The sequence below is a fragment of the Mesoplodon densirostris genome, chromosome 12 (assembly GCF_025265405.1).
Source record: "Mesoplodon densirostris isolate mMesDen1 chromosome 12, mMesDen1 primary haplotype, whole genome shotgun sequence".
Lineage (NCBI taxonomy): Eukaryota > Metazoa > Chordata > Mammalia > Artiodactyla > Ziphiidae > Mesoplodon > Mesoplodon densirostris.
Genome location: NC_082672.1, coordinates 100,489,239 through 100,511,099, shown reverse-complemented (window position 1 = coordinate 100,511,099; position 21,861 = coordinate 100,489,239).

Sequence of the window (21,861 nt, the reverse complement as noted above, 5' to 3'; positions counted from 1 at the left end):
GGACCATGACTGATGGACTGGATTCAAATCCCGTTTAGAAGAAGCATGTACTTGGGAAAGATATGTAGATCCCTCTTTGCCTCAGTTCCCTGTTCTGAGATGTAGAAATCTTAACATGGCCTACATTTAGCATTATGTCATGTGGCCGAAAATGATTGAATAGAGGTAAAATGTTTGAAAAATAAAGGACTGGTGCTTCACAAATGCTCTATAAGTGTTCAATCCTGAATGATGGCAAGAAGAAGCTGGATATTTTGTAGCTGTTGGAGGGAGAGAAGGGATTTGACGGCTCCAAGTAAAGGGGGATTCAAGCTTACTCTTCAGCTTTTTCATGGGAACAATGCTTTACAGCTCATGGAGAATATCCATTATCATGTCTGACACCCAGCCCTGTTGGGGGTGAAGGGGAGGGCAAAGTGGGGGCTGTAACCCATATGTTATGGTGGAGGGTGTGGAAATTTAGAGAGATAAGTGACTGTCCAAGAGTCACAACCATGATGAATGATGGATCACGGACAGGACAGACAGAGCCAGTGCCTACCCTGAGCTCAATCCCTGGGGTAGATCTCTTGGTTCTGTCTTCACTGTATGCAGTGTTCCTTGCCCAGCACACAGAAACAGGGCCGGCACAAGTGATGAAAGACAGACTTTCCGCAGGAGAAGGACATTTCCTTTCCTTAGCACAGAATCTGATAGTGAATATTAGCCTCAAAGGAGAAAGGTGGAGTGAATTTCCTCCATCTACTCCTGGAGGCTCCTTCTTTCTCGGATTCCTCCAGAACTGGGTGTGGCATGTGGGTACAAGCATGGGCTCCCTGCAAAAGGAAGGAGGCCTGCCTAGCACTAGGTGCTTCAGGTAAGGGGGGAGGACTCATCCCGAGGCTCTAATAGGAAACAGATAGAATGAGGGAAGTGGCAGAGAGATGTATCATAACCATTCAGAATGCTATGAGACCTACTAAGAGATGAGATTTCTTATTAAATGAAGTTGTAATTGACCCAGTAGTAGGCATGCTGAAACCCAGTTTTGTTCATTAAGAATCCAGCCATGGAGCAACTAAGTCCGTGCACCACAACTACTAAGCCTGTGCTCTAGAGCCCGCAAGTCACAACTACTGAGCCCAGGTGCCACAACTATTGAAGCCCATGCACCTAGAGCCCGCGCTCTGGAACAACAGAAGCCACCGAAATGAGAAGGCCGCACAGGGCAACGAAGACACAACACAGCCAAAAGAAAAAAAAAAAGAATCCAGTAAACATTTGCCTGGGTGGTGATAGGATTTGTTTTCCAGGTTAAATGAGGCTCACTTGGTATAAAATCAATGCACACATTGAAAGTGTACAGTTTATTTACTTTTATATCCATACCCATTCATGATGCAGTGGTGATGGGAATATTTTCTAGAAAGTTGGCACCAGTAACAGTGATGTTTAGGGGAACATAAATCAAGGGAAACACAACACAAAAAGTTCACATACACACACAGAATCATACCACTCATTTCACATACAGACATACCCAGTCTCAAGCACACAAACCTACACCACCTAACCGTAATACAGCTTCTTCGTGGGACTATAGTAATTGGTCACGTTACTTGTAAATCACTTTCTATCACCAGGACCCCTACTCTCATTCCCAGCACAAATTTGGAATCAGTTTGCCCTCTACACTAAAACCAGCAAGAATGTCCCACTTTCTCAGCTTCAAAGTTCTTCCTCCCCAAGTGACTGATTCCAGAATACATACCGTTTTCACCTTCTGGGAAGGCCACCTGCAATTACAGAAGAGAAAACACTATGAGGATAAGATCACAGTGATGCTCAGGTCTTTTGTTCATTTGCTGACAGTAGAAAACCTGATAAGAAACAGTGGTCCAGGGAACCCAGCAAGGGTTATCAGAGCAAACCTACTCAGGCTGAAAGGCAAGAACTTGGCTGGGAGGATGGAACTTCCAAGTCCATTTCGGTTGGAAATTACAGAATTATTTTCCTAGAAGAAAAATCGATGCAGGAGAGAGAGCTCCATACTCAACAGGCTGTAATGGATGCTGTCAATTGTAATGTCCTGTGGAATCAGGCATCATGAGTTGGTCATAGACTCTCACTCCACATTCTCCCAACCAAGGGAATTGTATGTATCTGGAAGGAATACCCTCAAATATTCATAACTTAATTCTATTGAAAGAGAAAGAAAGCAATATTTCTATCTCAGACCAGAAAAAATCCAGCTTACCGTGGGGATCCACGGAGGCTTTTCCTCTGTCCTATCACGGTGCAGGTCATCCGCCACATCCTCAGGGAGAGCTGGAGGGACACAGAGTAACTGTCAGGACACTGGTGATGCGGCTCAGGAATTACTCAGGGGCTTTCCTCTCGATGAGGACATGGGGTGGTGTGTATGGATGTGGGAGGTTAGTAAGTGTGGGCTGAGCTGGTGTTGGGCCATCCTCTTTGGGGGATGAAGGAAGGCAAAGGACAAGAGGAAGGAAGTGAAAACAGAGCTTTGGCTTTCTAGCTAAGGGGAATCTCATCAGAAGGGAAGGGTCGATCTAAAAAATGGTAAACACTAAAATGCATGCTCTGTTTCAATGACACAGACCCATGCCCCATCCTGCCTCTTTGGAGCTCCTGCTAAATTGCCACTGTCGCTTGATTTTTCCCAGATCACTCTTTCCCCAGCATCCACAATGCCAGCTACTGCATTTATCATGTCTTCTGTTGTATGATATTTTATACTTGATTAACAGCAACCTCCATTAAAGGACTGAATTCAATCCTAGACAAAATATGCTCTATTTATTCACTAATCACTTGTCTTAAAGAAAATCAAATACACAAGATTTGACAAAACTGAAGTCCTCCCATTTAGATACAGCCACTATCAATCGTATCATATTTTTCTCCCAGTCTTTGTTTTCTATACAATGTACGTATGCCCACTGAGTCAGGGCCTGTCCATACTCTAGGGAGCTGTTCCATAAGTGGGACACTTCGTTATGAAGAGGGAGCCCGGACTGAGCACAGCCTGTCTCTAAGCCAGCTGTGCAGGAGAAGTGTACAGGCTAACAGTCAGGTTCCACTTTGAGTCCTTGGGTGTGGGCTAAAGGAACTGACCAATTCTACGGCTTATGGTAATGTTATCCAATACCATAATTCTTATCTGCTTTTGGCCTTGTTTCAGCAATGACACCAGCACTGACAGATATGACCTGTACTGTATACATGGGGTCTCACACCTCTCAGAATCTGTGAGCTGACCAGGAGAATGCAGGTCCTGAGGTGAATTTCACATTAATGACTGTGCCAAAGTCAACTGATAAGCCCACCCATAGCTGCCCTGGATTCTGTGACCACTAATGCCACCTGATGGGCAAGGTCTGGACCTTTGGAGATGCGAGGACTTCCAGCCAAGGATACGGATGCAGGGACTCCCTTGCTCCATGACTGAGGATCCCTTGGCTGAGTGGTAAGTGCAGGTCAGGGATCCAGAGCACCCACATTGGGACCCACCCCTGGGTTCTCAGTTTGGCTTTTCCACTTAGGAGGTCAAGAGCTTAGAACATTTATCTCTGCACCATCTCCTTCTGAGGAAAAGGAATAGTAACCAAATCTGGGCAACAGCTGTGTTGAGGGAAGAACAAGGTAGTGTACAGACAGTGTGCAGTGGTGATGAGCTTTGTTGACAGGTGAATTGTGCTGTGTAAGAGGGAAATATCTCCTTAGGAAACACACACACACGCTCACGCATGCAGGTTCACAATCACACCACATAGACCCCAACCACATAGACACATGGACCCCACCCCAACCCTGATACACACAAACCCACATCATCTAAATGATGCAGTTACTTCCAAGACCATAGAACTTGGGCATGGCTCTTTACTGGGAAATCACTCTCTAGCTCTACACCCCCAGCCCTCATCCCTGGAGGGACCCTGAATCAGGGTGTCTCTCCAAGCAAAGCCAGCAAGAGAGTCCCACCTTCTTCATCATCTAGATTGTTCCTCAGCACAGGGGTGAACTCTGAATACATACCGTTTTTGTTTGCTGTCCAATCCACCTGTGATTAGAGAAGAGAAAACAGTGTAAGGATCTCAGCATCCTGTGCTCTGTGGACACAGGTATTTCATCTCTTTTTTTGTCCTCAGAAAACCAAATGGGAAACGGTTGTTGAGTCAATGGCCCCAAAAGAAACCAGAGAAGACAGCTGTGGGAAAGGCTGGAGCTTTGCCTGGAAGATGTCTCAGGTCCACTTTGAGGAGCAAATACAAAAGTCTATTTCAAGGAGGGAAATTTTCTGCTGAGGAAAGTGTGTCTGACTCTACAGTTTCTAACTGGTGTTGCCATTTTTTAAATGGCCTTTTGAATGAGTTATCTGTTGGGAAAGACCTTCACTCAGCATTCATCCAACCAAGCAAAATTGTATACATCAGCTGTCTTGAACATTGTAGATCTTCAGATCTGAAATCAATTGGAAAAGAAAGAAATGAAGCAAACTTTTAATCTCTGATAAATAAGGGGAGCTTACCCTGGAGGTAGCAGGAGCCCCTTTGATTGTCCTCACATGGGGCAGTTTCTCCAACAGGTCCTCAGGGGGCTCTAGGAGGACACAGAGTAAGTGTCAGGACACTGGTGATGCTGCTCAGGAATTACTCAGAGAGCCTCGTTAATGTGGACACAGGGTGGGAGTGTATGGAGGCAGGTGGTTACTGAGTGTGGACTGAGGTGCTGTTGGACAAACCTCCCTGGTGGGTGGAGGAAGGCAAAGGGGAGGAACATTTCAGAAATGAGGAAGAGAACCTTTAGCTTTCTAGCTGTAGGGAACCTAATCAATTTGAAAGTGTCAGTCTGAAAAAGCTTAAACACTAACATTGCACTATGTTTCAGTAGAGAGTCCCACGGCCCCTCTGCCCATTTCAAAGTCCCTCCAAATCCCCCTTCTTCTTGAAATGTTACAAGACTCTTTCAGCTTCCTTCTAATCAAATATGTTGCTCCTTCATTCATCGTCCATTCTGTTGGATTTCTGACTTATTTTATTGTGATGAAATATACATATTTATGCTTTGCATAATTTTTAAGTATACAGTTCACTAGCATTTCTTACTTTCACAATGCTGTGTACCCATCAACACAATCTACATCTTAATCTTTTTCATCATTTCAACGTAACCTCTGTACCCATTAAATCATAATCCACCTTACTCCTGCCTCCTGACCTTGGTAATTTCTACTTCCGGTGTCTGTGAGTTTGCCTACACTAGGTACCTCATACAAGTGGAATCATATAATATTTGTCTTTCTGCGCCTGCCTTATTTCACTAACAATAATATACTTTTTATATTATTTGGATCATTCATTTTGTAGCATAAGTCAATCTTTAATTCCTTTTTATGGTTGAAAATTATTCCATTCTGTGTATATATCACATTTTATTTATCCATTCATCACCTCATGGACTTTGGATTGTTTCTATCTTTTGGCTACTAAGAATAATGCGACTATGAACATTCGTGTACACATTTCTGTATGGCACCATAATGGTGACAAATAATATTGTACATATTTCAAATATCATTGAATATAACAACACAAGGTGTGACTCTGAGGTGAACTATGGACTTTTCATTAGTAAAAATATACTTACATTGTTTCACTAATTGTAACAAATGTACTTCACCTATGCTATATATTATTAATAGCTGAAACTGGAGTGATAGGATACAGGAATTTTCTGTATTGCATGTACATGTTTTATGTCAATATATTCCTGTTCTAAATAATGTCTAATAATTTAAAGAAATCTCAAAACATGGTTTCAGGGAGGGATGTGTTGTTGCTGACGTTCAAAAATCAGCTAATGTCTAAACCATAACTAGAGACCATCTTCCCTCTTAAACATGAACCTAATGTTGAATTTTAAATGCATGCTGCAGAGCACAGGGAGAACAGCTCGGTGCTTTGTGACCGCCTGGAGGGGTGGGATGGGGAGGGTGGGAGGAAGGGAGATGCATGAGGGAAGGGATGTGGGAACAGATGTATATGTATGACTGATTCACTTTGTTATAAAGCAGAAACTAATAAAAAAATAAAATTCAAAAAATAAATAAGTAAGTAAGTAAATAAATAAATAAATAAATAAATGCATGTTTACTTCCATGGTTAAAACAGTACCAGCTGGCTTAGTAAGTTTCAATTTGAACACATGGAATAAAAGAAGAATACTGCTTAATATTTCATAGCTTTTTCTTCAATATGAGGCACTGAATCAACTAGAATAATTATTCTTGAGTGAACCGAACGAGACATTTTCCACAGTACCTTCAGCTGGGTCATTTATAGGGTGCATCCTAAAATGTGGCCGGATGCGGATCTTTTTCAGCCAGCCTGGGGTTGATATTCTTGACCTCTGATGAGTGTTTCTTCTTCTCACAATCTGGGAGCAGCATCCTGGGAAATGCATTACAATAGAGACAACTATTGACATCTTGCTGGCAGAAGACCATGGGGAAATGAGCAATAATTTATTCACAGTTCAATCCTTTGGTCCCTTTCCTCACCAGCGGCCCAGCAGAGCCTCCTGAATCAAAGTTGGACTTAGGAAGATCTTGCAGTTTGGTATGCAGTGAAAACACCCAACAGACAGGTTTTGTGGGCAAATATCTTTATTTAACTGAGAATGTCTAGAAACTCAGCAAACCATTGGGACCATGACTGATGGACTGGATTCAAATCCCATTTAGAAGAAGCATGTACTTGGGAAAGATATGTAGATCCCTCTTTGCCTCAGTTCCCTGTTCTGAGATGTAGAAATGTTAACATGGCCTACATTTAGCATTATGTCATGTGGCCAAAAATGATTGAATACAGGTAAAATGTTTGAAAAATAAAGGACTGGTGCTTCACAAATGCTCTATAAGTGTTCAATCCTGAATGATGGCAAGAAGAAGCTGGATATTTTGTAGCTGTTGGAGGGAGAGAAGGGATTTGACGGCTCCAAGTAAAGGGGGATTCAAGCTTACTCTTCAGCTTTTTCATGGGAACAATGCTTTACAGCTCATGGAGAATATCCATTATCATGTCTGACACCCAGCCCTGTTGGGGGTGAAGGGGAGGGCAAAGTGGGGGCTGTAAACCATATGTTATGGTGGAGGGTGTGGAAACTTAGAGAGATAAGTGACTGTCCAAGAGTCACAACCATGATGAATGATGGATCACGGACAGGACAGACAGAGCCAGTGCCTACCCTGAGCTCAATCCCTGGGGTAGATCTCTTGGTTCTGTCTTCACTGTATGCAGTGTTCCTTGCCCAGCACACAGAAACAGGGCCGGCACAAGTGATGGAAGACAGACTTTCCGCAGGAGAAGGACATTTCGTTTCCTTAGCACAGAATCTGATAGTGAATATTAGCCTCAAAGGAGAAAGGTGGAGTGAATTTCCTCCATCTACTCCTGGAGGCTCCTTCTTTCTCGGATTCCTCCAGAACTGGGTGTGGCATGTGGGTACAAGCATGGGCTCCCTGCAAAAGGAAGGAGGCCTGCCTAGCACTAGGTGCTTCAGGTAAGGGGGGAGGACTCATCCCGAGGCTCTAATAGGAAACAGTTAGAATGAGGGAAGTGGCAGAGAGATGTATCATAACCATTCAGAATGCTATGAGACCTACTAAGAGATGAGATTTCTTATTAAATGAAGTTGTAATTGACCCAGTAGTAGGCATGCTGAAACCCAGTTTTGTTCATTAAGAATCCAGCCATGGAGCAACTAAGTCCGTGCACCACAACTACTAAGCCTGTGCTCTAGAGCCCGCAAGTCACAACTACTGAGCCCAGGTGCCACAACTATTGAAGCCCATGCACCTAGAGCCCGCGCTCTGGAACAACAGAAGCCACCGAAATGAGAAGGCCGCACAGGGCAACGAAGACACAACACAGCCAAAAGGAAAAAAAAAGAATCCAGTAAACATTTGCCTGGGTGGTGATAGGATTTGTTTTCCAGGTTAAATGAGGCTCACTTGGTATAAAATCAATGCACACATTGAAAGTGTACAGTTTATTTACTTTTATATCCATACCCATTCATGATGCAGTGGTGATGGGAATATTTTCTAGAAAGTTGGCACCAGTAACAGTGATGTTTAGGGGAACATAAATCAAGGGAAACACAACACAAAAAGTTCACATACACACACAGAATCATACCACTCATTTCACATACAGACACACCCAGTCTCATGCACACAAACCTACACCACCTAACCGTAATACAGCTTCTTCGTGGGACTATAGTAATTGGTCACGTTACTTGTAAATCACTTTCTATCACCAGGACCCCTACTCTCATTCCCAGCACAAATTTGGAATCAGTTTGCCCTCTACACTAAAACCAGCAAGAATGTCCCACTTTCTCATCTTCAAAGTTCTTCCTCCCCAAGTGACTGATTCCAGAATACATACCGTTTTCACCTTCTGGGAAGGCCACCTGCAATTACAGAAGAGAAAACACTATGAGGATAAGATCACAGTGATGCTCAGGTCTTTTGTTCATTTGCTGACAGTAGAAAACCTGATAAGAAACAGTGGTCCAGGGAACCCAGCAAGGGTTATCAGAGCAAACCTACTCAGGCTGAAAGGCAAGAACTTGGCTGGGAGGATGGAACTTCCAAGTCCATTTAGGTTGGAAATTACAGAATTATTTTCCTAGAAGAAAAATCGATGCAGGAGAGAGAGCTCCGTCCTCTACAGGCTGTAATGGATGCTGTCAATTGTAATGTCCTGTGGAATCAGGCATCATGAGTTGGTCATAGACTCTCACTCCACATTCTCCCAACCAAGGGAATTGTATGTATCTGGAAGGAATACCCTCAAACATTCATAACTTAATTCTATTGAAAGAGAAATAAAGCAATATTTCTATCTCAGACCAGAAAAAATCCATCTTACCGTGGGGATCCACGGAGGCTTTTCCTCTGTCCTATCACGGTGCAGGTCATCCGCCACATCCTCAGGGAGAGCTGGAGGGACACAGAGTAACTGTCAGGACACTGGTGATGCGGCTCAGGAATTACTCAGGGGCTTTCCTCTCGATGAGGACATGGGGTGGTGTGTATGGATGTGGGAGGTTAGTAAGTGTGGGCTGAGCTGGTGTTGGGCCATCCTCTTTGGGGGATGAAGGAAGGCAAAGGACAAGAGGAAGGAAGTGAAAACAGAGCTTTGGCTTTCTAGCAAAGGGGAATCTCATGAGAAGGGAAGGGTCGATCTAAAAAATGGTAAACACTAAAATGCATGCTCTGTTTCAATGACACAGACCCATGCCCCATCCTGCCTCTTTTGAGCTCCTGCTAAATTGCCACTGTCGCTTGATTTTTCCCAGATCACTCTTTCCCCAGCATCCACAATGCCAGCTACTGCATTTATCATGTCTTCTGTTGTATGATATTTTATACTTGATTAACAGCAACCTCCATTAAAGGACTGAATTCAATCCTAGACAAAATATGCTATATTTATTCACTAATCACTTGTCTTAAAGAAAATCAAATACACAAGATTTGACAAAACTGAAGTCCTACCATTTAGATACAGCCACTATCAATCGTATCATATTTTTCTCCCAGTCTTTGTTTCCTATACAATGTACGTATGCCCACTGAGTCAGGGGCTGTCCATACTCTAGGGAGCTGTTCCATAAGTGGGACACTTCGTTATGAAGAGGGAGCCCGGACTGAGCACAGCCTGTCTCTAACCCAGCTGTGCAGAAGTGTACAGGCTAACAGTCAGGTTCCACTTTGAGTCCTTGGGTGTGGGCTAAAGGAACTGACCAATTCTACGGCTTATGGTAATGTTATCCAATACAATAAAATAGCTCCCTGATTCTTATCTGCTTTTGGCCTTCTTTAAGCAATGACACCAGCACTGACAGATATGACCTGTACTGTATACATGGGGTCTCACACCTCTCAGAATCTGTGAGCTGACCAGAAGAATGCAGGTCCTGAGGTGAATTTCACATTAATGACTGTGCCAAAGTCAACTGATAAGCCCACCCATAGCTGCCCTGGATTCTGTGACCACTAATGCCACCTGATGGGCAAGGTCTGGACCTTTGGAGATGCGAGGACTTCCAGCCAAGGATACGGATGCAGGGACTCCCTTGCTCCATGACTGAGGATCCCTTGGCTGAGTGGTAAGTGCAGGTCAGGGATCCAGAGCACCCACATTGGGACCCACCCCTGGGTTCTCAGTTTGGCTTTTCCACTTAGGAGGTCAAGAGCTTAGAACATTTATCTCTGCACCATCTCCTTCTGAGGAAAAGGAATAGTAACCAAATCTGGGCAACAGCTGTGTTGAGGGAAGAACAAGGTAGTGTACAGACAGTGTGCAGTGGTGATGAGCTTTGTTGACAGGTGAATTGTGCTGTGTAAGAGGGAAATATCTCCTCAGGAAACACACACACACGCTCACGCATGCAGGTTCACAATCACACCACATAGACCCCAACCACATAGACACATGAACCCCACCCCAACCCTGATACACACAAGCCCACATCATCTAAATGATGCAGTTACTTCCAAGACCATAGAATTTGGGCATGGCTCTTTACTGGGAAATCACTCTCTAGCTCTACACCCTCAGCCCTCATCCCTGTAGGGACCCTGAATCAGGGTGTCTCTTCAAGCAAAGCCAGCAACAGAGTCCCACCTTCTTCATCATCTAGATTGTTCCTCAGCACAGGGGTGAACTCTGAATACATACCGTTTTTGTTTGCTGTCCAATCCACCTGTGATTAGAGAAGAGAAAACAGTGTAAGGATCTCAGCATCCTGTGCTCTGTGGACACAGGTATTTCATCTCTTTTTTTGTCCTCAGAAAACCAAATGGGAAACGGTTGTTGAGTCAATGGCCCCAAAAGAAACCAGAGAAGACAGCTGTGGGAAAGGCTGGAGCTTTGCCTGGAAGATCTCTCAGGTCCACTTTGAGGAGCAAATACAAAAGTCTATTTCAAGGAGGGACATTTTCTGCTGAGGAAAGTGTGTCTGACTCTACAGTTTCTAACTGGTGTTGCCATTTTTTAAATGGCCTTTTGAATGAGTTATCTGTTGGGAAAGACCTTCACTCAGCATTCATCCAACCAAGCAAAATTGTATACATCAGCTGTCTTGAACATTGTAGATCTTCAGATCTGAAATCAATTGGAAAAGAAAGAAATGAAGCAAACTTTTAATCTCTGATAAATAAGGGGAGCTTACCCTGGAGGTAGCAGGAGCCCCTTTGATTGTCCTCACATGGGGCAGTTTCTCCAACAGGTCCTCAGGGGGCTCTAGGAGGACACAGAGTAAGTGTCAGGACACTGGTGATGCTGCTCAGGAATTACTCAGAGAGCCTCGTTAATGTGGACACAGGGTGGGAGTGTATGGAGGCAGGTGGTTACTGAGTGTGGACTGAGGTGCTGTTGGACAAACCTCCCTGGTGGGTGGAGGAAGGCAAAGGGGAGGAACATTTCAGAAATGAGGAAGAGAACCTTTAGCTTTCTAGCTGTAGGGAACCTAATCAATTTGAAAGTGTCAGTCTGAAAAAGCTTAAACACTAACATTGCACTATGTTTCAGTAGAGAGTCCCACGGCCCCTCTGCCCATTTCAAAGTCCCTCCAAATCCCCCTTCTTCTTGAAATGTTACAAGACTCTTTCAGCTTCCTTCTAATCAAATATGTTGCTCCTTCATTCATCGTCCATTCTGTTGGATTTCTGACTTATTTTATTGTGATGAAATATACATATTTATGCTTTGCATAATTTTGAAGTATACAGTTCACTAGCATTTCTTACTTTCACAATGCTGTGTACCCATCAACACAATCTACATCTTAATCTTTTTCATCATTTCAACGTAACCTCTGTACCCATTAAATCATAATCCACCTTACTCCTGCCTCCTGACCTTGGTAATTTCTACTTCCGGTGTCTGTGAGTTTGCCTACACTAGGTACCTCATACAAGTGGAATCATATAATATTTCTCTTTCTGCGCCTGCCTTATTTCACTAACAATAATATATTTTTTATATTATTTGGATCATTCATTTTGTAGCATAAGTCAATCTTTAATTCCTTTTTATGGTTGAAAATTATTCCATTCTGTGTATATATCACATTTTATTTATCCATTCATCACCTCATGGACTTTGGATTGTTTCTATCTTTTGGCTACTAAGAATAATGCGACTATGAACATTCGTGTACACATTTCTGTATGGCACCATAATGGTGACAAATAATATTGTACATATTTCAAATATCATTGAATATAACAACACAAGGTGTGACTCTGAGGTGAACTATGGACTTTTCATTAGTAAAAATATACTTACATTGTTTCACTAATTGTAACAAATGTACTTCACCTATGCTATATATTATTAATAGCTGAAACTGGAGTGATAGGATACAGGAATTTTCTGTATTGCATGTACATGTTTTATGTCAATATATTCCTGTTCTAAATAATGTCTAATAATTTAAAGAAATCTCAAAACATGGTTTCAGGGAGGGATGTGTTGTTGCTGACGTTCAAAAATCAGCTAATGTCTAAACCATAACTAGAGACCATCTTCCCTCTTAAACATGAACCAAATGTTGAATTTTAAATGCATGCTGCAGAGCACAGGGAGAACAGCTCGGTGCTTTGTGACCGCCTGGAGGGGTGGGATGGGGAGGGTGGGAGGGAGGGAGATGCATGAGGGAAGGGATGTGGGAACAGATGTATATGTATGACTGATTCACTTTGTTATAAAGCAGAAACTAATAAAAAAAATAAAATTCAAAAAATAAATAAATAAATAAATAAATCCATGTTTACTTCCATGGTTAAAACAGTACCAGCTGGCTTAGTAAGTTTCAATTTGAACACATGGAATAAAAGAAGAATACTGCTTAATATTTCATAGCTTTTTCTTCAATATGAGGCACTGAATCAACTAGAATAATTATTCTTGAGTGAACCGAACGAGACATTTTCCACAGTACCTTCAGCTGGGTCATTTATAGGGTGCATCCTAAAATGTGGCCGGATGCGGATCTTTTTCAGCCAGCCTGGGGTTGATATTCTTGACCTCTGATGAGTGTTTCTTCTTCTCACAATCTGGGAGCAGCATCCTGGGAAATGCATTACAATAGAGACAACTATTGACATCTTGCTGGCAGAAGACCATGGGGAAATGAGCAATAATTTATTCACAGTTCAATCCTTTGGTCCCTTTCCTCACCAGCGGCCCAGCAGAGCCTCCTGAATCAAAGTTGGACTTAGGAAGATCTTGCAGTTTGGTATGCAGTGAAAACACCCAACAGACAGGTTTTGTGGGCAAATATCTTTATTTAACTGAGAATGTCTAGAAACTCAGCAAACCATTGGGACCATGACTGATGGACTGGATTCAAATCCCGTTTAGAAGAAGCATGTACTTGGGAAAGATATGTAGATCCCTCTTTGCCTCAGTTCCCTGTTCTGAGATGTAGAAATGTTAACATGGCCTACATTTAGCATTATGTCATGTGGCCAAAAATGATTGAATACAGGTAAAATGTTTGAAAAATAAAGGACTGGTGCTTCACAAATGCTCTATAAGTGTTCAATCCTGAATGATGGCAAGAAGAAGCTGGATATTTTGTAGCTGTTGGAGGGAGAGAAGGGATTTGACGGCTCCAAGTAAAGGGGGATTCAAGCTTACTCTTCAGCTTTTTCATGGGAACAATGCTTTACAGCTCATGGAGAATATCCATTATCATGTCTGACACCCAGCCCTGTTGGGGGTGAAGGGGAGGGCAAAGTGGGGGCTGTAAACCATATGTTATGGTGGAGGGTGTGGAAACTTAGAGAGATAAGTGACTGTCCAAGAGTCACAACCATGATGAATGATGGATCACGGACAGGACAGACAGAGCCAGTGCCTACCCTGAGCTCAATCCCTGGGGTAGATCTCTTGGTTCTGTCTTCACTGTATGCAGTGTTCCTTGCCCAGCACACAGAAACAGGGCCGGCACAAGTGATGGAAGACAGACTTTCCGCAGGAGAAGGACATTTCCTTTCCTTAGCACAGAATCTGATAGTGAATATTAGCCTCAAAGGAGAAAGGTGGAGTGAATTTCCTCCATCTACTCCTGGAGGCTCCTTCTTTCTCGGATTCCTCCAGAACTGGGTGTGGCATGTGGGTACAAGCATGGGCTCCCTGCAAAAGGAAGGAGGCCTGCCTAGCACTAGGTGCTTCAGGTAAGGGGGGAGGACTCATCCCGAGGCTCTAATAGGAAACAGTTAGAATGAGGGAAGTGGCAGAGAGATGTATCATAACCATTCAGAATGCTATGAGACCTACTAAGAGATGAGATTTCTTATTAAATGAAGTTGTAATTGACCCAGTAGTAGGCATGCTGAAACCCAGTTTTGTTCATTAAGAATCCAGCCATGGAGCAACTAAGTCCGTGCACCACAACTACTAAGCCTGTGCTCTAGAGCCCGCAAGTCACAACTACTGAGCCCAGGTGCCACAACTATTGAAGCCCATGCACCTAGAGCCCGCGCTCTGGAACAACAGAAGCCACCGAAATGAGAAGGCCGCACAGGGCAACGAAGACACAACACAGCCAAAAGGAAAAAAAAAGAATCCAGTAAACATTTGCCTGGGTGGTGATAGGATTTGTTTTCCAGGTTAAATGAGGCTCACTTGGTATAAAATCAATGCACACATTGAAAGTGTACAGTTTATTTACTTTTATATCCATACCCATTCATGATGCAGTGGTGATGGGAATATTTTCTAGAAAGTTGGCACCAGTAACAGTGATGTTTAGGGGAACATAAATCAAGGGAAACACAACACAAAAAGTTCACATACACACACAGAATCATACCACTCATTTCACATACAGACACACCCAGTCTCATGCACACAAACCTACACCACCTAACCGTAATACAGCTTCTTCGTGGGACTATAGTAATTGGTCACGTTACTTGTAAATCACTTTCTATCACCAGGACCCCTACTCTCATTCCCAGCACAAATTTGGAATCAGTTTGCCCTCTACACTAAAACCAGCAAGAATGTCCCACTTTCTCATCTTCAAAGTTCTAACTCCCCAAGTGACTGATTCCAGAATACATACCGTTTTCACCTTCTGGGAAGGCCACCTGCAATTACAGAAGAGAAAACACTATGAGGATAAGATCACAGTGATGCTCAGGTCTTTTGTTCATTTGCTGACAGTAGAAAACCTGATAAGAAACAGTGGTCCAGGGAACCCAGCAAGGGTTATCAGAGCAAACCTACTCAGGCTGAAAGGCAAGAACTTGGCTGGGAGGATGGAACTTCCAAGTCCATTTAGGTTGGAAATTACAGAATTATTTTCCTAGAAGAAAAATCGATGCAGGAGAGAGAGCTCCGTCCTCTACAGGCTGTAATGGATGCTGTCAATTGTAATGTCCTGTGGAATCAGGCATCATGAGTTGGTCATAGACTCTCACTCCACATTCTCCCAACCAAGGGAATTGTATGTATCTGGAAGGAATACCCTCAAACATTCATAACTTAATTCTATTGAAAGAGAAATAAAGCAATATTTCTATCTCAGACCAGAAAAAATCCATCTTACCGTGGGGATCCACGGAGGCTTTTCCTCTGTCCTATCACGGTGCAGGTCATCCGCCACATCCTCAGGGAGAGCTGGAGGGACACAGAGTAACTGTCAGGACACTGGTGATGCGGCTCAGGAATTACTCAGGGGCTTTCCTCTCGATGAGGACATGGGGTGGTGTGTATGGATGTGGGAGGTTAGTAAGTGTGGGCTGAGCTGGTGTTGGGCCATCCTCTTTGGGGGATGAAGGAAGGCAAAGGACAAGAGGAAGGAAGTGAAAACAGAGCTTTGGCTTTCTAGCAAAGGGGAATCTCATGAGAAGGGAAGGGTCGATCTAAAAAATGGTAAACACTAAAATGCATGCTCTGTTTCAATGACACAGACCCATGCCCCATCCTGCCTCTTTTGAGCTCCTGCTAAATTGCCACTGTCGCTTGATTTTTCCCAGATCACTCTTTCCCCAGCATCCACAATGCCAGCTACTGCATTTATCATGTCTTCTGTTGTATGATATTTTGTACTTGATTAACAGCAACCTCCATTAAAGGACTGAATTCAATCCTAGACAAAATATGCTATATTTATTCACTAATCACTTGTCTTAAAGAAAATCAAATACACAAGATTTGACAAAACTGAAGTCCTACCATTTAGATACAGCCACTATCAATCGTATCATATTTTTCTCCCAGTCTTTGTTTCCTATACAATGTACGTATGCCCACTGAGTCAGGGGCTGTCCATACTCTAGGGAGCTGTTCCATAAGTGGGACACTTCGTTATGAAGAGGGAGCCCGGACTGAGCACAGCCTGTCTCTAACCCAGCTGTGCAGAAGTGTACAGGCTAACAGTCAGGTTCCACTTTGAGTCCTTGGGTGTGGGCTAAAGGAACTGACCAATTCTACGGCTTATGGTAATGTTATCCAATACAATAAAATAGCTCCCTGATTCTTATCTGCTTTTGGCCTTGTTTAAGCAATGACACCAGCACTGACAGATATGACCTGTACTGTATACATGGGGTCTCACACCTCTCAGAATCTGTGAGCTGACCAGGAGAATGCAGGTCCTGAGGTGAATTTCACATTAATGACTGTGCCAAAGTCAACTGATAAGCCCACCCATAGCTGCCCTGGATTCTGTGACCACTAATGCCACCTGATGGGCAAGGTCTGGACCTTTGGAGATGCGAGGACTTCCAGCCAAGGATACGGATGCAGGGACTCCCTTGCTCCATGACTGAGGATCCCTTGGCTGAGTGGTAAGTGCAGGTCAGGGATCCAGAGCACCCACATTGGGACCCACCCCTGGGTTCTCAGTTTGGCTTTTCCACTTAGGAGGTCAAGAGCTTAGAACATTTATCTCTGCACCATCTCCTTCTGAGGAAAAGGAATATTAACCAAATCTGGGCAACAGCTGTGTTGAGGGAAGAACAAGGTAGTGTACAGACAGTGTGCAGTGGTGATGAGCTTTGTTGACAGGTGAATTGTGCTGTGTAAGAGGGAAATATCTCCTCAGGAAACACACACACACGCTCACGCATGCAGGTTCACAATCACACCACATAGACCCCAACCACATAGACACATGGACCCCACCCCAACCCTGATACACACAAACCCACATCATCTAAATGATGCAGTTACTTCCAAGACCATAGAATTTGGGCATGGCTCTTTACTGGGAAATCACTCTCTAGCTCTACACCCCCAGCCCTCATCCCTGTAGGGACCCTGAATCAGGGTGTCTCTCCAAGCAAAGCCAGCAAGAGAGTCCCACCTTCTTCATCATCTAGATTGTTCCTCAGCACAGGGGTGAACTCTGAATACATACCGTTTTTGTTTGCTGTCCAATCCACCTGTGATTAGAGAAGAGAAAACAGTGTAAGGATCTCAGCATCCTGTGCTCTGTGGACACAGGTATTTCATCTCTTTTTTTGTCCTCAGAAAACCAAATGGGAAACGGTTGTTGAGTCAATGGCCCCAAAAGAAACCAGAGAAGACAGCTGTGGGAAAGGCTGGAGCTTTGCCTGGAAGATCTCTCAGGTCCACTTTGAGGAGCAAATACAAAAGTCTATTTCAAGGAGGGACATTTTCTGCTGAGGAAAGTGTGTCTGACTCTACAGTTTCTAACTGGTGTTGCCATTTTTTAAATGGCCTTTTGAATGAGTTATCTGTTGGGAAAGACCTTCACTCAGCATTCATCCAACCAAGCAAAATTGTATACATCAGCTGTCTTGAACATTGTAGATCTTCAGATCTGAAATCAATTGGAAAAGAAAGAAATGAAGCAAACTTTTAATCTCTGATAAATAAGGGGAGCTTACCCTGGAGGTAGCAGGAGCCCCTTTGATTGTCCTCACATGGGGCAGTTTCTCCAACAGGTCCTCAGGGGGCTCTAGGAGGACACAGAGTAAGTGTCAGGACACTGGTGATGCTGCTCAGGAATTACTCAGAGAGCCTCGTTAATGTGGACACAGGGTGGGAGTGTATGGAGGCAGGTGGTTACTGAGTGTGGACTGAGGTGCTGTTGGACAAACCTCCCTGGTGGGTGGAGGAAGGCAAAGGGGAGGAACATTTCAGAAATGAGGAAGAGAACCTTTAGCTTTCTAGCTGTAGGGAACCTAATCAATTTGAAAGTGTCAGTCTGAAAAAGCTTAAACACTAACATTGCACTATGTTTCAGTAGAGAGTCCCACGGCCCCTCTGCCCATTTCAAAGTCCCTCCAAATCCCCCTTCTTCTTGAAATGTTACAAGACTCTTTCAGCTTCCTTCTAATCAAATATGTTGCTCCTTCATTCATCGTCCATTCTGTTGGATTTCTGACTTATTTTATTGTGATGAAATATACATATTTATGCTTTTCATAATTTTGAAGTATAGAGTTCACTAGCATTTCTTACTTTCACAATGCTGTGTACCCATCAACACAATCTACATCTTAATCTTTTTCATCATTTCAACGTAACCTCTGTACCCATTAAATCATAATCCACCTTACTCCTGCCTCCTGACCTTGGTAATTTCTACTTCCGGTGTCTGTGAGTTTGCCTACACTAGGTACCTCATACAAGTGGAATCATATAATATTTCTCTTTCTGCGCCTGCCTTATTTCACTAACAATAATATATTTTTTATATTATTTGGATCATTCATTTTGTAGCATAAGTCAATCTTTAATTCCTTTTTATGGTTGAAAATTATTCCATTCTGTGTATATATCACATTTTATTTATCCATTCATCACCTCATGGACTTTGGATTGTTTCTATCTTTTGGCTACTAAGAATAATGCGACTATGAACATTCGTGTACACATTTCTGTATGGCACCATAATGGTGACAAATAATATTGTACATATTTCAAATATCATTGAATATAACAACACAAGGTGTGACTCTGAGGTGAACTATGGACTTTTCATTAGTAAAAATATACTTACATTGTTTCACTAATTGTAACAAATGTACTTCACCTATGCTATATATTATTAATAGCTGAAACTGGAGTGATAGGATACAGGAATTTTCTGTATTGCATGTACATGTTTTATGTCAATATATTCCTGTTCTAAATAATGTCTAATAATTTAAAGAAATCTCAAAACATGGTTTCAGGGAGGGATGTGTTGTTGCTGACGTTCAAAAATCAGCTAATGTCTAAACCATAACTAGAGACCATCTTCCCTCTTAAACATGAACCAAATGTTGAATTTTAAATGCATGCTGCAGAGCACAGGGAGAACAGCTCGGTGCTTTGTGACCGCCTGGAGGGGTGGGATGGGGAGGGTGGGAGGGAGGGTGATGCATGAGGGAAGGGATGTGGGAACAGATGTATATGTATGACTGATTCACTTTGTTATAAAGCAGAAACTAATAAAAAAAATAAAATTCAATAAATAAATAAATAAATAAATAAATAAATAAATGCATGTTTACTTCCATGGTTAAAACAGTACCAGCTGGCTTAGTAAGTTTCAATTTGAACACATGGAATAAAAGAAGAATACTGCTTAATATTTCATAGCTTTTTCTTCAATATGAGGCACTGAATCAACTAGAATAATTATTCTTGAGTGAACCGAACGAGACATTTTCCACAGTACCTTCAGCTGGGTCATTTATAGGGTGCATCCTAAAATGTGGCCGGATGCGGATCTTTTTCAGCCAGCCTGGGGTTGATATTCTTGACCTCTGATGAGTGTTTCTTCTTCTCACAATCTGGGAGCAGCATCCTGGGAAATGCATTACAATAGAGACAACTATTGACATCTTGCTGGCAGAAGACCATGGGGAAATGAGCAATAATTTATTCACAGTTCAATCCTTTGGTCCCTTTCCTCACCAGCGGCCCAGCAGAGCCTCCTGAATCAAAGTTGGACTTAGGAAGATCTTGCAGTTTGGTATGCAGTGAAAACACCCAACAGACAGGTTTTGTGGGCAAATATCTTTATTTAACTGAGAATGTCTAGAAACTCAGCAAACCATTGGGACCATGACTGATGGACTGGATTCAAATCCCGTTTAGAAGAAGCATGTACTTGGGAAAGATATGTAGATCCCTCTTTGCCTCAGTTCCCTGTTCTGAGATGTAGAAATGTTAACATGGCCTACATTTAGCATTATGTCATGTGGCCAAAAATGATTGAATACAGGTAAAATGTTTGAAAAATAAAGGACTGGTGCTTCACAAATGCTCTATAAGTGTTCAATCCTGAATGATGGCAAGAAGAAGCTGGATATTTTGTAGCTGTTGGAGGGAGAGAAGGGATTTGACGGCTCCAAGTAAAGGGGGATTCAAGCTTACTCTTCAGCTTTTTCATGGGAACAATGCTTTACAGCTCATGGAGAATATCCATTATCATGTCTGACACCCAGCCCTGTTGGGGGTGAAGGGGAGGGCAAAGTGGGGGCTGTAACCCATATGTTATGGTGGAGGGTGTGGAAATTTAGAGAGATAAGTGACTGTCCAAGAGTCACAACCATGATGAATGATGGATCACGGACAGGACAGACAGAGCCAGTGCCTACCCTGAGCTCAATCCCTGGGGTAGATCTCTTGGTTCTGTCTTCACTGTATGCAGTGTTCCTTGCCTAGCACACAGAAACAGGGCCGGCACAAGTGATGGAAGACAGACTTTCCGCAGGAGAAGGACATTTCCTTTCCTTAGCACAGAATCTGATAGTGAATATTAGCCTCAAAGGAGAAAGGTGGAGTGAATTTCCTCCATCTACTCCTGGAGGCTCCTTCTTTCTCGGATTCCTCCAGAACTGGGTGTGGCATGTGGGTACAAGCATGGGCTCCCTGCAAAAGGAAGGAGGCCTGCCTAGCACTAGGTGCTTCAGGTAAGGGGGGAGGACTCATCCCGAGGCTCTAATAGGAAACAGTTAGAATGAGGGAAGTGGCAGAGAGATGTATCATAACCATTCAGAATGCTATGAGACCTACTAAGAGATGAGATTTCTTATTAAATGAAGTTGTAATTGACCCAGTAGTAGGCATGCTGAAACCCAGTTTTGTTCATTAAGAATCCAGCCATGGAGCAACTAAGTCCGTGCACCACAACTACTAAGCCTGTGCTCTAGAGCCCGCAAGTCACAACTACTGAGCCCAGGTGCCACAACTATTGAAGCCCATGCACCTAGAGCCCGCGCTCTGGAACAACAGAAGCCACCGAAATGAGAAGGCCGCACAGGGCAACGAAGACACAACACAGCCAAAAGAAAAAAAAAAAAGAATCCAGTAAACATTTGCCTGGGTGGTGATAGGATTTGTTTTCCAGGTTAAATGAGGCTCACTTGGTATAAAATCAATGCACACATTGAAAGTGTACAGTTTATTTACTTTTATATCCATACCCATTCATGATGCAGTGGTGATGGGAATATTTTCTAGAAAGTTGGCACCAGTAACAGTGATGTTTAGGGGAACATAAATCAAGGGAAACACAACACAAAAAGTTCACATACACACACAGAATCGTACCACTCATTTCACATACAGACACACCCAGTCTCATGCACACAAACCTACACCACCTAACCGTAATACAGCTTCTTCGTGGGACTATAGTAATTGGTCACGTTACTGGTAAATCACTTTCTATCACCAGGACCCCTACTCTCATTCCCAGCACAAATTTGGAATCAGTTTGCCCTCTACACTAAAACCAACAAGAATGTCCCACTTTCTCATCTTCAAAGTTCTTCCTCCCAAAGTGACTGATTCCAGA